Below are 15,155 nucleotides of genomic sequence, written 5' to 3'. Positions count from 1 at the left end.
GTGTGAGTGAATGTGTGTGTGAGCCTGTGTTTCTCCTCATTGTACTCTCATGTTTCTTCTTAAAGTACTTAGCGCCCAACCCAGACAAAACAAGAGGCAGATGCAAAACCAAATATGCTTTCCTGCCATTTGCAGCAAGGGCAGCTGCTGGCTGGGGCTGCGGCAGTCGGCAGCGCTGGCCGAGTTCCTGTCGTTCTAGCCCAAAGGTGCTATGAAAACAGACCTTAGCTCTCCCAGGCTGTCTGTCAGGTGGGGGGCGGGTGCGATTAGGGTGTTGCGCCACGTCCCTGGAACAGAACCTGCAGAGAAAAGGCAACATGGGATGAAAAGGAAGAATTTTTTTTTCTTTTCTTAAAAAGATCCACCGCTAATATAGATCCAAGCACGAGTTGGAAGGTTTTTCTTACAATATTCAACATTCACTCGAGGGTTCACTTTCAGAGCTGCCCTGGTTCTCAGCGTGATGATGTCGTAATGAGACGGCCCCTTCACCCCCCACCTCGCCCCCCACGGGAGAGCTGGTGCTCTGAGGAACCCACCACCTGTACTCAGTTGTTACTAAGTGTGTGAGAATGTCCAGCACTATAGAAACTAAAGATGTGAGAGTGAGTCTATGCATATTTTGGGTTTGGGTTTTTTTTTTTTTTAATGAGCAAGAGAAACTTTAATGTACAAAAGAACTTTACAGCTACTTAAATTTCAAATTAATATTTCATTATTGAAGTTCAAATTCAAAAACCTTGCTTTCCTTTAGCTTTTATGTTCGTTGTACAAATGTTGCTGTACTATGTATAAATCTAGTAAACTTTATATGAAATAAGAATAATCACCTTCAATTAGTTGAAGCAATTAAACTCTTAAAAATCAGTCCATTTAAATTCTTCTTAACATTTTGAACGCATTTGTAAGTTTAATTTATTCATTTTTCTTCTTAAATATTTCAGATGCCTGAATGGCATAACCCACACCCTTAACTCACAAAACTTCATAACAACCTTAAACAACTCTTTAAAAATCTAATAAATCAAAATTGTAAATATAGGAACTTTCGAATTCTTGTATGCATTCCATATTGTTTACAGACTTAGTCAGATGCTCCTTAGCTTTATAATTTATAAATGACAAGTCTAAAATTAATTATAGATTTGACATAGAAGTTACAAACCCATTTTGCCAGACTCCCTAACAGGCCAGTTCCTCTTCAAGATTACAGATACAGCAAATGTCCAGCACGCCGAGATGTCACACGGACAGAGGCCGGGCGCTGGCTGCGTGGGTTCAGGGTTAACGAAGGATCGATTGCAAAAGGCCTGAGGAGTGTTGTTGGTGAGCTAGAAACGTTCCACACCTTTACTGTAGGGGGTCACAAGTGCGTACATTTTTCAAAATTCACTAAACTGCACCCTTAAAATAGATTTCTTTTATTTCATATTACTTATGTGACAACAAAGTCACTTTAAAATGAAATATGTGTATATGTAGGTGTGTCTATTATTTATACACACATACACACCTGCATGTATTCTCAGTGAATGCAAAACATAAACTGAACACAAAAGGACTAAATCTTCAGCTGGACTTACTTTCTCATTTCTATGTTCAATTATAAACAGCTTTTTATGGTTGAGCTAAGGTCTGAGAGATGGGGTGTGAGGGAACACAAGCCAAGGAAGCAGTTGGGGCCGACTGTGGTTCTCCATCAAGGGCTGAAAAGGCGGGAGTAACAGGTGAGGTTGCACTGGAATTCCAGCCGCTGGGACAGGCTGTCGCAGGACGCGCACAGGCCAGGGAGACTGAGACTCCAGCGCACCGGCACGTCTGGGGTGATCGCTGAACTGATGACAGGCAGAGGGGTGTATGAGTCTCCTGGGGCTGCTGTAACAAGTTGCCACATACTTAATGGCTTAAAACAAAGCAGATTTATTCTCAGTGGAAGCCAGAGGTCTGAGATCAGTTCCACTGGGCTGAAGTCAAGCTGTTGGCAAGGCTAGATCCTTCCAGAGGATCCAGGGGAGAACCCACTCTCATCTCTTCCACTTCCAGAGGCTGTGATATTTCCCGGCTCCCGGCTGCGTCACTCCAATCTGTTTCTGCTTCCGTGGCCACATCACCTTCACCTCTGCCATTGTCAAATCTCCCTCTGTCCCCTCTGATGAGGATACTGGTGATTACGTTTAGAACACACCCAGTTCATCCAGGACTCTCTCCCCATTTCAAGATCGTTAACTTAGTCACATCTGCAAAGTCCTTTTTGCCATATAAGATAACATTCTCAAAGCCTAGGGATTAAAATGTGAATATCACGGGGGGCCCACCACGAGGGGTTGATATTTTGGACTGGATAGGCACTTTTCACGACCTGCCCTAAAAGCTGTGTGCTTGGCCCTCTCCTTCCTCAACACTGGTATCCATGATATGGATGAAGATCCAGAAAACTTTATTAAATAGTAGATAGCAGGATGGAAGGGGCTTGGTGAATGGGACACTCAGAGTCACAAAATATCTTGCCATTCTGGACTCTGGGGCTAAATCCAACCAAGCAAATCTACATCAAGATCCAGATAAGAATTTGCACTTAGGTCCAAAAATCCAGCTGCGTCAGCGCAGCCTGTCCCGGTGGGAGCCCATGTGAGCAAGCGTCATGGCGCTCACATGGCCGGCAGTGTGGCGCAGCTGGCAAGACCAGTGGCAGTCCTCGGCCGACTATGGAGCAAAGGGCCTCCCACTTCTGCTCTGCCCTGCTCAGAGCCCACTAGATGGTGGTGAGGATAAGGGGCTACATTTTGTGAGAGTGATGAAAATGCTAGAGCTACCCTAGAAGAGGCCTGGAAACCAAGAGGACACTGTTGAAGGAGCTGAACCATTAGGCTGAAGAGGAGAAAAATGATCGCCCTCCTGTGTAATGTCAGTTTTGAAGGACTGGCATGGAGGATTACACTCAGCTGTTTGAACCCCAAATGGGTGAAAACTTCAGGGAGTTGGAAAGAAAGGTCTTTGTATCAGTAACAGCCGTCCAAAGAGACAGTGGCCTCGCCCAGGTCGGAAAGTTCTGTCACCTGCTGGTTGGGAGCTGCGCCCTGGCCTGCTGTGCACACTCTACTCACGACATCCCTTCCCCATGGACATTGTCCCGCTCGGCCTCCAAGCCTGAGGATAGGCAAGCAGGCCCCGCTGCCTGCTCAGGGACACCTTCTGAGGGAAAGGGCCCCACCTTGGCCCCAGAGGACGCCTGACTCAGCCTCCAGACATGCTCGTCAGCTGATTCATAGAGCCCCACCGAAACGTGGAGCTCTATCCTGATTTTCACCTGGGAGAAGTCCAATCAAGAGTTGACCTAAAGACTTGCTTTATGTCACATCAGCATGTGGGAAATATGAGAAATAGCTTCAAATAGTGTTATTAGTTAAAATATAGTTAATAAGTGGCACACACCAGACTGAGGCCCAGATTCTGTGATGCAAACCCTGGGCCCTTTCACTATACGTGGCTGACCTACGGAACCTGATGGTTCTGTGGGGGCTGCAGGAGCAGCTTTTGCCATAACAAAAGGCAGTTTTCAGGGGGGAGAGGTCGAGGAGGGAGGTTGGGGGAAACTAGGAAGGGAGCGGGGCTTCAAGGCCAGTCAGCACCCCTAACTCTCCTAAGGGACAGACACTGAATCAGATCACCAGAAGCCGGAGCAGGAGCATGGCTGGACCCTACTGTGGTGGGGACCTTCTGAAAATACTCTGCACATTGAAAACAACCACAGCCAGGAATCCAGGACCACTGGATGGGGATCATAGTCCAAAGGGATGACCCTGAGCAGGGCTGCTACCCATGTTTGTGTGAGCCGAGCCCTTCCTAATGCTAGAGGTTCCATTCCACAGTCTAGCAGTCCTCCAACTTAGCTTGCACGAGAATCACCTGGAGGTCTTCTGAAAAACAGATTCTTGGGTCCTACCCCTGGAGCTTCTGCCTCAGTGGGTCATAGTAGAGCCCAGGAATATGCATTTCTAATAAGCTCACCAGTAATAGACATGCTGCTGGTACAAGGATCACATGACTAAGGACTTCAGGGATCACTGCCACTCCAGAGATGCACAGTGAACAACCTACACAACCATATGCGGCAGCCCTCACCATTACAAAAGCACTCTTTAAAAATAGCTTCCAGGGGGGGCTGGCCCCGTGGCCGAGTGGTTAAGTTCGTGCGCTCCGCTGCAGGCGGACCAGTGTTTCGTCGGTTCGAATCCTGGGCGCGGACATGGCACTGCTCGTCAGACCACGCTGAGGCAGCGTCCCACATGACACAACTAGAGGAACCCAGAGCGAGGAATACACAACTATGTACCGGGGGGCTTTGGGGAGAAAAAGGAAAAAATAAAATCTTTAAAAAAAAAAAAAAAAATAGCTTCCAGGCCTGCATGTGAGAGAATAAACCAGACTAAATAAATGACAGCTGATAATGTCCCTTATCTACAAGATGAAGACAGGCATAGATGGATGTGCAACCTAGATAATCCCAAATGTTACTTGACCACTTCTTTTTTAGGTTATTGGTCCTCTGACATTTTTGACAAGATGACTGCAGAGCTGACATCGGTCCTTCTCAGTGCATCGCATCCAGAGGCGCACGCTGTCCATCTGATTAGTGCTGTGGAGTGGTCTCTGATCACCCGCTTCAGGGAGCATCTGCCTGGTTTCCCGTTGTAAAATTGACAAAGAACTTGAGGAGATTCTTTGAGACTATGCAAGTCTTGCTCTCCCGAAAATCTCACCTCTGATTTTAGCATCCATTAGCGGATCTCGTCCACAACAGTCGTTCGTGGGGTGTTTACCTGCTGCTGATTTTCTATTACCCTCTTTCCTTCCACTTTTAATAGTTGGATCGTTCCTTTTTAGCTGCCATAGCCTTCTTGGCTCACTGTGGACTTGTAGACAACAAAATTCCAAGTCTTTCACTGGTAAAATATGTAACGTTTACCATTATAGTACATTATAATATATAACATTTACAGCTTACAAAGTACTTTCATTCCATTATCTCATTCGATTTACTCGCATGAACAGCTGCGCAGAAAGGCCTCTGCATTCCTGGGCCCCAGCAACAGCCTTTTGTCACCCAGCCTAAATGGAAAATCCAACATTATCCTTGCTAAGTCATCTTATTAATTGGGTAGCCACGCCCTCCAGCTATCTGAGATAGAAAGTAGAGCCCATCATTTACGGTATTAACTTATTGCCACCAAATTTACTTAAACAGACTTTCTCAGTCATCACTCAAGTCGCTGGTAAAAATATTGAGCATAACAGAGGTAAGAAGCTGTAAGTTGTCATTTTCAGTCACACCTTTACTATTAGTTGGACTATCCAAAGATACAAAGAAAACGAGTGGTTTTCTCAGTTAATGAATTCTCTTATATGTATTGTTTCTTAGTGAACTTTAAGAATTCTGAAGTTTAGCCAGACCGTATGCTCTGCAACTGCTGGTAATTTCCTAACTGTGGAAGAAGTGTGTGTCTTCAGTCACTTCCCTGGGCACCTGCAATAGCCACCATGTGAGAAATGAAACAAAACCTCTTTGGAACCATGCACGCAGCACTAACCTTGGGATAGAAACAGGTGTAAATACAGTCTGCGTTATCTTATCACTTCAGAATAACGGTAGCCTCCTAGGAGCCTCGCAAACAGTAGGTGTTCAATTAATATCTATTGAATTGATAAATGGATACATGAATGAATTATTATAAGATGTAAAAGGTAAGAGGTTTAAAGGCACTGGTTTGTTTTTATTCCTTCGAAGGCTCACAAGTCAGTGCTGGGTGTTGGTGGGAGGCCTCTGATCCTTTCTGTGTGGCCCTCTCCACTGGCTGCAAGGGTGTCCCCATGACAAGGAGCTGGCTTCCTCTTGGGCAAGCAATCCAAGACAGTGAGGGTGCAGCATCTCTTTCGGACTAGCCTTAGAAGTCCTACACCATTACTTCTACCGTATTCTGCTGGTCACACAGGACCAGCCCTGATTTAATGTGGGAGGATGCTACATAAGGACATGTGGTCCCAAAGGTGCAGATCACTGGGGGCCATCTGGGAGGCTGGCTACCACGGGGAGCATCCAGCAAAGGTGCCTGAGAAGGAGCAGCCAGTGAGTGGGAGGAAAACCAAGAGAAGGTGATGTCCCAGAAGCCAAGTAAAGGAAGAGGCAACACCCAGCAGTGTGCTGATCGCTGCTGAGTGAGACGCGGTTGGAGAGCTGGATTGGATTTGTTGGCGTGGAAGCCCTTAACGCCCATCCATCTTCACACTGGCTGAAAGGCAGCTGTGCCAGGAGCTCCCTGTACTTTCCTGCCAAGGCGCAGTCGTTTAATGAATGAACGTCTTCCACACAGGGGGGAAAAGGTCACCAGCATCCATTCTCTTTATCAGGTCACAGACTTCTTGACCTCTCAGATATAATATAAGCAAGGATACCGGTGCTACAGAGAACAAACAGGAAACTAATCAATAATGAGCATCTATAATGTGCCAGGCTCTGTGCTAAATGCCTCTATGCACTGGAGCTCAGTTAATGACTACGAGTGCCCTATAATACTGTCTTACCCTGCTTTGCACATGTAGACGGTGAAAGTCAGAGACATTCAGTGAATATGAGTACATAGAGCTAGGAAAAGGCAGAGCTGCGAGCCAATGCATTCATTCATTAACTCAGAACTCTCTTTCATTTAGTGCCTACCATGTACCAGCCACTGAGAACTGAGCAGGGGGAGCAAAATCAGACATGCGTGGCCCTACAGAGCTTACAGTCCAGGAAAGGCAAACAAAGTCATCAAACAACCATATAAATCAATGTGTGATTACAAACTATACGTGCTGCAAGGAAACAGCACAGAGGACCAGGAGAGCATGTAAAGGAGCCCCCTCCATCTGCAGGGTGCTCTCTAAGGAAGTGACATTTGAGCTGACGTCTGAAGCGTGAGGAGGAGTTGACTCGGGGCGGGGCGGTCGGGGGGCTGTCGGGGGAGGCGGTGGTCAGCCGGGCAGTGGAGTTGAGCTTCTTCTAGCAGAGGGAAAAGCTCTGGTCCCAGAAAGTTTCTTCTTTCTGCTGCGTCCAGATACCCCCTGGTAAGACCCTGAACCGTGTTGAGCCTCTCACGAGAAAAAGGTAACTTTACATCCTCCAGCATCTTCATATCCAAAGAACATCACATCCTTCGCTAGGAACTGCTCTCTCAGAGGCCGTGGAAGTCACGAGCCACCCTGCTCTTTCCCTCTCCTCATTCCAGCAGTTTGCTCCAACAGAAAAAAATGCACCCAGGCTTCTCCTCAGGAACCACACCTGAAGACGCTGCTAACTCAAAAGGAAGGGTCTGTGCGCCCTGGAGTGGGAGCAGAGTGGGTAGGAGGTAAGGGCCTGTTAAAAAATAAACTGAGACATGTAAAGGGTTTTAGGAGCTTGGCTGAGCAAAAATCTATGGGACTAGGGCACTGGAAGTGGTGAGAAGCCGGATGACAGGAGCCAGGAAAGACATGCAGAGACAGTGCGGACACAGGGAAGCTGCAGAGGCAGAGAAGGGAAAGCATCTGATTGGCTGCAGCTTAAAGCCGAGGTGGCCGTTTGTGATGGGCTGTCCTTAGACTTCTCAACCTTGAGGCATTTTCAGGCTTGTTTTGGTTTGCTTACGTGGGTCACCAAAGCTTTAGAGCTCCTTGTCTAATGGCCTCCTGGTTTAAGTAATTAAACAGGCCATAAAAGTGCAGGGGAGCCCCTGAGAGGTAGAGCCCACCCTCTCCTAAGCAGGTTCTTCCAGCTGCCCAGACTGCTCTCCACGGCTGGCAAACTGTCCTCACCCCCGCCCGACAGCCCCCGTGTAGGGGGAGGCTGCGGCAGCCACGGCCACACACAGGGGAGGCGACAGACTTGTGGGGAGAGGGGCAGACATTGCGGTTGTGAGGGCAGAGTACAGATGCTAGCGGGGGGAAGGGGTACCCCACAGATGTGAACCGGCTCGCCCATATGCCGTCTACAGGCTCCAGGAGCTGAGACTCAGGAGGCCAATTCTTTTGAATCGCCTCACTTCTGGAGGCTTCTCTGTCAAAAGGAAAAAGCAGTGTGTTACCAGTCATGTCAAGTGCTCCTTCATTCACAAAAGTAATTCAGTTCTGGGGCAGTGGTTTTCACACCTTTCTTTCCACCACAGAAGCCTCGGCATAAATGAAATGTTACTTGGAAGCACAATCTGTAGAGGGGAGGGTGGGAGTCCAGCCAGGCCCCGCTCCCTTGAGGAGTCCACAGAGCTCCCCAGCATAGCCTTCAGCTCATGTGGAACAGAGGGATGGGAGAAAGCACCCCACAAAGGCTCTGGGCGACCTGGGCGGGCTCAGAAGGCATCCTGGGACCCCGGGCTCCATCCCAGCTCCTGGTGGCCTCAGGCAAGTCATGCATTCATCCCCTGGACACTCACCCCTGGGGCCTGAGGGCTATTGGCAGAGTTTCTGGTGGTGACACCAAGAAGGCCCCTCTGCCCAAGTGGGAGGTGACAGATGGCGTGGCTTCCTCCTCTGAGTTACTGCTCAAACAGCCTAGAATATCTACTTAGGGACAGTTTAGCTGGCCAATAAAGCAGGAAATGGAAGTTGCAAGAAAGTTCATACCCCTTACCCCGACCCCCGGACTCAGTAAAGCTATTGTCATTTGTAGTTCGAAAGAAAATGTGTCGGTCACCCATCAGCTTCTCAGAAAGCATTTGCAATAATTCCAAGTTTCAGTTATTTACTGAAACAATACACTGCCTGAAGTGTTTTCTTCTGTGCCCTTGCTATGGACATGTCTGATGCTGCATTGATTTATCAATGGTTTGTGGCCAGTGTATCAGTTATCTATTGCTGCATGACAAATTACCACAAATCTTAGTGAGTAAAAACAAGGAACACGTATGATCTCACTTAGCTTCTCTGAGGACTTGGGAGCGACTACACGGGTAGAGGCTTTGGTGTCTTCACAACATTGCAGTTGGCTTCCCCAGAGTGTGGGCCTCAAGGGAGAAAGTGAGGACAAGCTACCATGTTTTATGACCTGGTCGGAGCCGTCCCTCCTTATCACTTTTGCCCTCTTCTATCTGTTACAAAGCAAGTTACTCAGTCTGTCCACACTCAACAGGGAAGGAATTAGGCTACATTTTTGGGGGGAGGAGAGTCAAAGAATTTGTGTGCATATTTCAAAAGAGTACAGCCAGTAAGAATCATAATAAAGAATCATATCATCTACCAGCAAGAGTGTCATAGTTTAAATGCTGCTTCTCCTGATGTTAGGAACTACTCCATGTCTCTTTCTTTCCATATTTGCCAATAATGTAAGTCTATGGGGGAGATGGCTACTGTAGTATATACATTAATTTCCTTTTATAAATTTAAAGTCAATAATTCTCCCCAGAAAAGAAAAAAGTCTCAAAACTCATTTTTCTGTAATTAAACTTCATGCAAGATAGATTAGCCATCACTGTCTACAGACAAAAATTATTCATATTGGTGAGTGACATCAGCATCATGGCGAGTGAGCTCTTCCCTTAGACTCTCCCCCCTAAAATACAATGAAAAGGACTTTCTTATACCAACAGAGGACATTGACACAACACAAAAGATGTCTGAGACCCATGCAGCCAAACCTCTGAAGGTGGAGGTCCTGGACCACTGGGAGGAAGTAGAAGGAGATAAGGGGAGCTCCTCTCCCTCCTGTAAAGGCAGTGACCCAGGGCGCAAGACCGCCCATGGCTCTGAGAAAAGTGGAGAGGAGCAGCTCTCCATGGGAACACTTTTGCTTTCCATATTCCCTCACAGCCCATGGGAAAACCCCACACAGAGGTGGTTAAGCTATTGTGGAGGTGTCTTCATCAAGGCCAGCACCCCAGAAGAGCAGATAGTGAGGGCAGAGTGAAAACACCTGCAGGATCACTCAGGTGAAAGAAAGCGCCCCTCCCTGCACCCAGCACTCCAGCTCAGCCAGTCAGCCAGAGCACCCATGCATACAATAGAAAAGCAGCAGCTGTGAGTGAGCTCCCTGGCAATTGCAGATGGAGCCTGTCAGCATAGATCCCAAAGGACAGGGACAGACACCAGGGATCACAAAAGGCTCAGAATACACAGCTCCTGACCCAGCCCTAGTAGTGGCAAGTGGAAGCTGTAACCAGATACTATGCAAAAGCACAGATCCACACCATCAGATAGTATGAAAAAGTATATTTAATACTCGAGAGTAGAAGGAAAATGACAAGCACCCAGAAATCAATCCTGAAGGCACAGAAATTTACAATCTAAATGGCAGAGAATTCAAAATAACTATCATAAAAATAAACCTCAGTGAGTTACAAGAAAATATAGATAGACAGTTCAATGAAATCAGGAACAAAATTAATGCACAGAGAGAATTCTTCACAAAAGAGACTGAAACTATAAAGAAAAACCAATCAGAAATGTTGGAGGGGCCAGCCCCGTAGCCAAGTGGTTAGTTCGCACGCTCTGCTTTGGTGGCCCAGGGTTTTGCCAGTTGGGATCCTGGGCCCGGACCTAGCACCGCTCATCAGGCCATGCTGAGGTGGTGTCCCACATGCCACAACTAGAAGGACCCACAACTAGAATATACAACTATGTACTTGGGGCTTTTGGGAGAAGAAGGAGAAGGAGGAGGAGGAGGAGAAGGAGAAGAAGAGGAAGAGGAAGAAGAAGAAGAAGGAGAAGATTTGCAACAGTAGGTAGCTCAGGTGCCAATCTTTAAAAGAAAAAAAGAAATGTTGGAGATGAAAAACACAATGGATGAAATAAACAAAAATCTGGAGTACCTGAATACAGAGATGATTTATGGAGGACAGAAATGTAAAAATGCTTCAGAAAGAGGAGGAGAGAGAATTAAGACTAAAAAGAAATGAAGAAATTCTCCGAGAAATACCCTACTCAATTAGGATATACAACATAAAGATTATAGGTATTCCAGAGGGAAAATGGAGCAGAAATCTTGTTCAAAGAAATAATAGCTGAGAACTTCCCAAACCTGAGGAAGGAGCAGGAACTACAAGTAAAAGAAGCTAATAGAACTCCTAACTATATCAATGTAAAAAGATCTTCTCCTAGGTATGTAGTAGTAAAACTGGCAAAAATAAATGACAAAGAAAAAATATTAAGGGCAGCAAGGCAGAAGAATATACCTACAAAGGAACTCCTATCAGGCTTTCAGTGGATTTCTCAGTGGAAACCATACAGGCCAGGAGAGAGAGGAATGACATATTCAAAATTCTGAAAGACAAAAACTTTCAGCCAAGAATACTCTACCCAGTGAAAATATCCTTCAAATATGAGGGAGAAATAAAAACTTTCCCAGATAAACAAAAGCTGAGGGAGTACATCACCACAAGATCCCCCTGCAAAAACAATCAAAAAGGCCCTCATACCAAAAGAAAAAAGAAAAAAAAAGGTTACAAGGCCTTGAGCAAGGAGATAAATAGGCAGAAAAAATCAGAAAATTGCTTCCCTCTAAGAGAACAGGTTAGCAAACAGTTGATTATAACATTAAAGATAGAGGGAAGGAAAACCCCAAAAATAAATCTAATCTCATCATTTTAACCACAAACTCACAATACCAGATGGAATAAATAGTGACAACAATAACTCAGAAAGGGAAAAGAAAAGGGATGGAATTGGCTTAGACTAAGGAAATAAGAAGCTATCAGAAAATGAACTATCTCATCTTTGAGATTTTATATACAAACCTCATGGTAACCAGTAAACAAAAAATCAGTAGAGAGACACAAATGATAAGTAAAGAGATAACTGAAAAAACCATCATAGAAAACTACCAAACTGAATTGATAGTTCAAACTACACAGGACAAGAAACAAGGGAAATACAGAAAAACCAGAAAACAATTGATAAAATGGCAGCATTACATCCTCATATATCAATAATCATTCTAAACGTAAATGGATTGAATTCTCCTATCAAAAGACACAGAGTGGTGAGATGGGTTAAAAAACAAGACCCAATAATATGCTGCCTCGAGGAGACACATCTCAACCTCAAAGACAAACACTCATTCAGAGAGAAGGGATGGCAGACGATACTCCAAGCTAATAGCAAACAAAAGAAAGCAGGTGTTGCCATACTTACATCAGACAAAGTAGACCTCAAGATAAAAAAGGCAATGAGAGACAGAGGGGCAGTACATAATGATAAAAGGGACAGTCCAGCAAGAAGACATAACACTTATGAATATATATGCACCCAACACAGGAGCACCAAAGTACATAAAGCAACTATTAACAAACCTAAAAGGAGATATTAACAACAACACAATAATAGTAGGAGACCTTAACACCTTACCTGCATCAATGGATAGATCGTCCAGATAGAAAGTCAACAAGGAAATAGTGGATTTAAATGAAAAACTAGACCAGATGGACTTAATATATATATATATATATATAGAACACTCCATCCAAAGACAGCAGAATATACATTCTTCTCAAGTGCACATTGAACATTCCCGATGATAGACCATATGTTGGGGAAAAAGGCAAGCCTCAATAAATTTAAGAAGATTGAAATCATATCAAGAATCTCTTCTGGCCATAATGCTATGAAACTAGAAATCAACTGCAAGAAAAAAAGCTGGGAAAGTGACAAATATGTGGAGACCAAACAACATGCTACTGAACAACAAATGGATCACTGAGGAAATTAAGGGGAAATCAAAGAATATCTGGAGACAAGTGAAAATGAAAATACACCATATCTACTCACATGGGATGCAGCAAAAGCAGTCCTAAGAGGGAAATTCATAGCCATTCCAGTCCAACTTCACAAATGAGAAAAATCTCAAATAAGTAATCTTAAACTACACCTAACAGAACTAGAAAAAGAAGAACAAACAAAGCCCAAAGTCAGCACAAGAAGAGAAATAATAATTATTAAAGCAGAAATAAATGAAATTGAAACAAAAAAAAAACAGTAGAAAGGATCAATGAAACAAACAGCTGGTTCTTTGAGAAGATAAACAAAATGGACAAACCCTTAGCCAGACTCACTAAGAAAAAAGAGAGAAGGCTCAAATAAATAAAATTAGAAATGAAAGAGGATAAATTATGACAGACACCACAGAAATACAAAGTATTATAAGAGAATACTATGCAAAACCATATGCTAACAAATTGGACAATCTAGAGGAAATGGATAAATTCTTAGACTCATTCAACCTTCCAAAACAGAATCAAGAAGAAATAGAGAATCTGAATAGACCTACCACAAGTAAAGAGATTAAAACAGTAATCAAAATCCTCTCAAAAAACAAAAGTGCAGGACCAGACATCTTCTCTGGAAAATTCTACCAAACATATGCAGAAGATTTAATACCTATCCTTTTTAAACTATTCCAAAAGGTTGAAGAAGATGGAACACTTCCCAACCCATTTTACGAGGCCAACTTTACCCTAATCCCAAAGCCAGACAAGGAAAACATAAAGAAGGGAAATCATAGGCCAATGTCACTGATGAACATCGATGCAAAATTCCTCAACAAAATATTAGCAAACCGAATACAGCAATGCACTAAAAAGATCATACACCATGATCAAGTGGGATTTATACCAGGGAGGCAGGGATGGTGCAACATCCACAAATCAATCAATGTGATACACCACATCAACAAAATCAGGAACAAAAACCACATGATCATCTCAATAGATGTAGAGAAAGCATTGACAACATTCAACATCCATTTATGATAAAAACTCTCAATAAATTGAGTATAGAAGGAAACTACTTCAACATGATGAAGGCAATATATGACAAACTCACAGACAACATCATACACAACAGTGAAAAACTGAAATCCATCCCTCTGAGAAAAGGAACAAGACAAGGGTGCCCACTCTCACCACTCTTATTCAACATAGTACTGGAGGTTTTGGCCAGAGCAATTAGGCAAGAAAAAGAAAGAAAAGGGATCCAAATAGGCAAGGAAGAAGTGAAACTCTCGCTGTTGTGGACAATATGATTCTACATATAGAAAACCCTAAAGATTCCATCAGAAAACTATTAGAAATAATCAACAACCACAGCAAAGTGGCAGTGTACAAAATAACTTACAAAAATTTGTTGCATTTCTATACACTAATAACAAACTAGCAGAAAGAGAATTCAAGAATACAATCCCATTTACAATCGCAACAAAAATAATAAAATATCTAGGAATAAATTTAACCAAGGAGGTGAAAGATGTCCAATGAAAACTATAAGGTATTATTGAAAGAAATTGATGATGACATGAAGAAATGAAAGATATTCCATGCCCATGGATTGGAAAAATAAATATAATTAAAATGTCCATAATCCTAAGGCAATCTACAGATTCAATGCAATCCTAATCAGAATCCCAATGACATTCTTCACGGAAATAGAACAAAGAATCTTAAAATTCAAATGAAGCAATAAAAAGCCCCATATAGCTAAAGCAAGCCTAAGAAAAAAAGAGCAAAGCTGGAGGCATCACAATCCCTGACTTCAAAATATATTACAAAGCTAGAGTAATCAAAACAGCATGGTACTGGCACAAAAACAGAGAAACAGATCAAGGGAACAGAATCAAAAGCCCAGAAATAAAACCACACATGTACAGACAGCTAATCTTCGACAAAGGTGCCAATAACATACAATGGAGAAAGGAAAGTCTCTTCCATAAATGGTGTTGGGAAAACTGGACAGCCACATGCAAAAGAATGAAAGTAGATCAGTATCTTATACTATACACAAAAATTAACTCAAAATGGATCAAAGACTTGAAGATAACACCTGAAACCATAAAACTTCCAGAAGAAAATATAGGCAGTACACTCTTTGACATCAGCCTTAAAAGGATCTTTTCAAATACCATGTGTACTTGGACATGGGAAACAAAAGAAAAAATAAACAAGTGGGACTTCATCAGACTAAAGAGCTTCTGCAAGGCAAAGAAAACTGGGAACAAAATGATAAAACAACCCATCAACTGGGAGAAAATACTTGCAAATCATATATCGGATAAGGGGTTAATCTCCGTAATATATAAAGAACTCACACAAGTGAACTACAAAAAAAGCAAACAAGCCAAGCAAAAAATGGGCAGGGTGTATGAACAGACATTTTTCCAAAGAAGA

This window comes from Equus asinus, chromosome 11 (genome assembly GCF_041296235.1).
Source record: "Equus asinus isolate D_3611 breed Donkey chromosome 11, EquAss-T2T_v2, whole genome shotgun sequence".
Classification (NCBI taxonomy): Eukaryota; Metazoa; Chordata; class Mammalia; order Perissodactyla; family Equidae; genus Equus; species Equus asinus.
The sequence above is the reverse complement of the archived record's forward strand: the minus strand, read 5'-3'. Positions refer to the sequence as shown.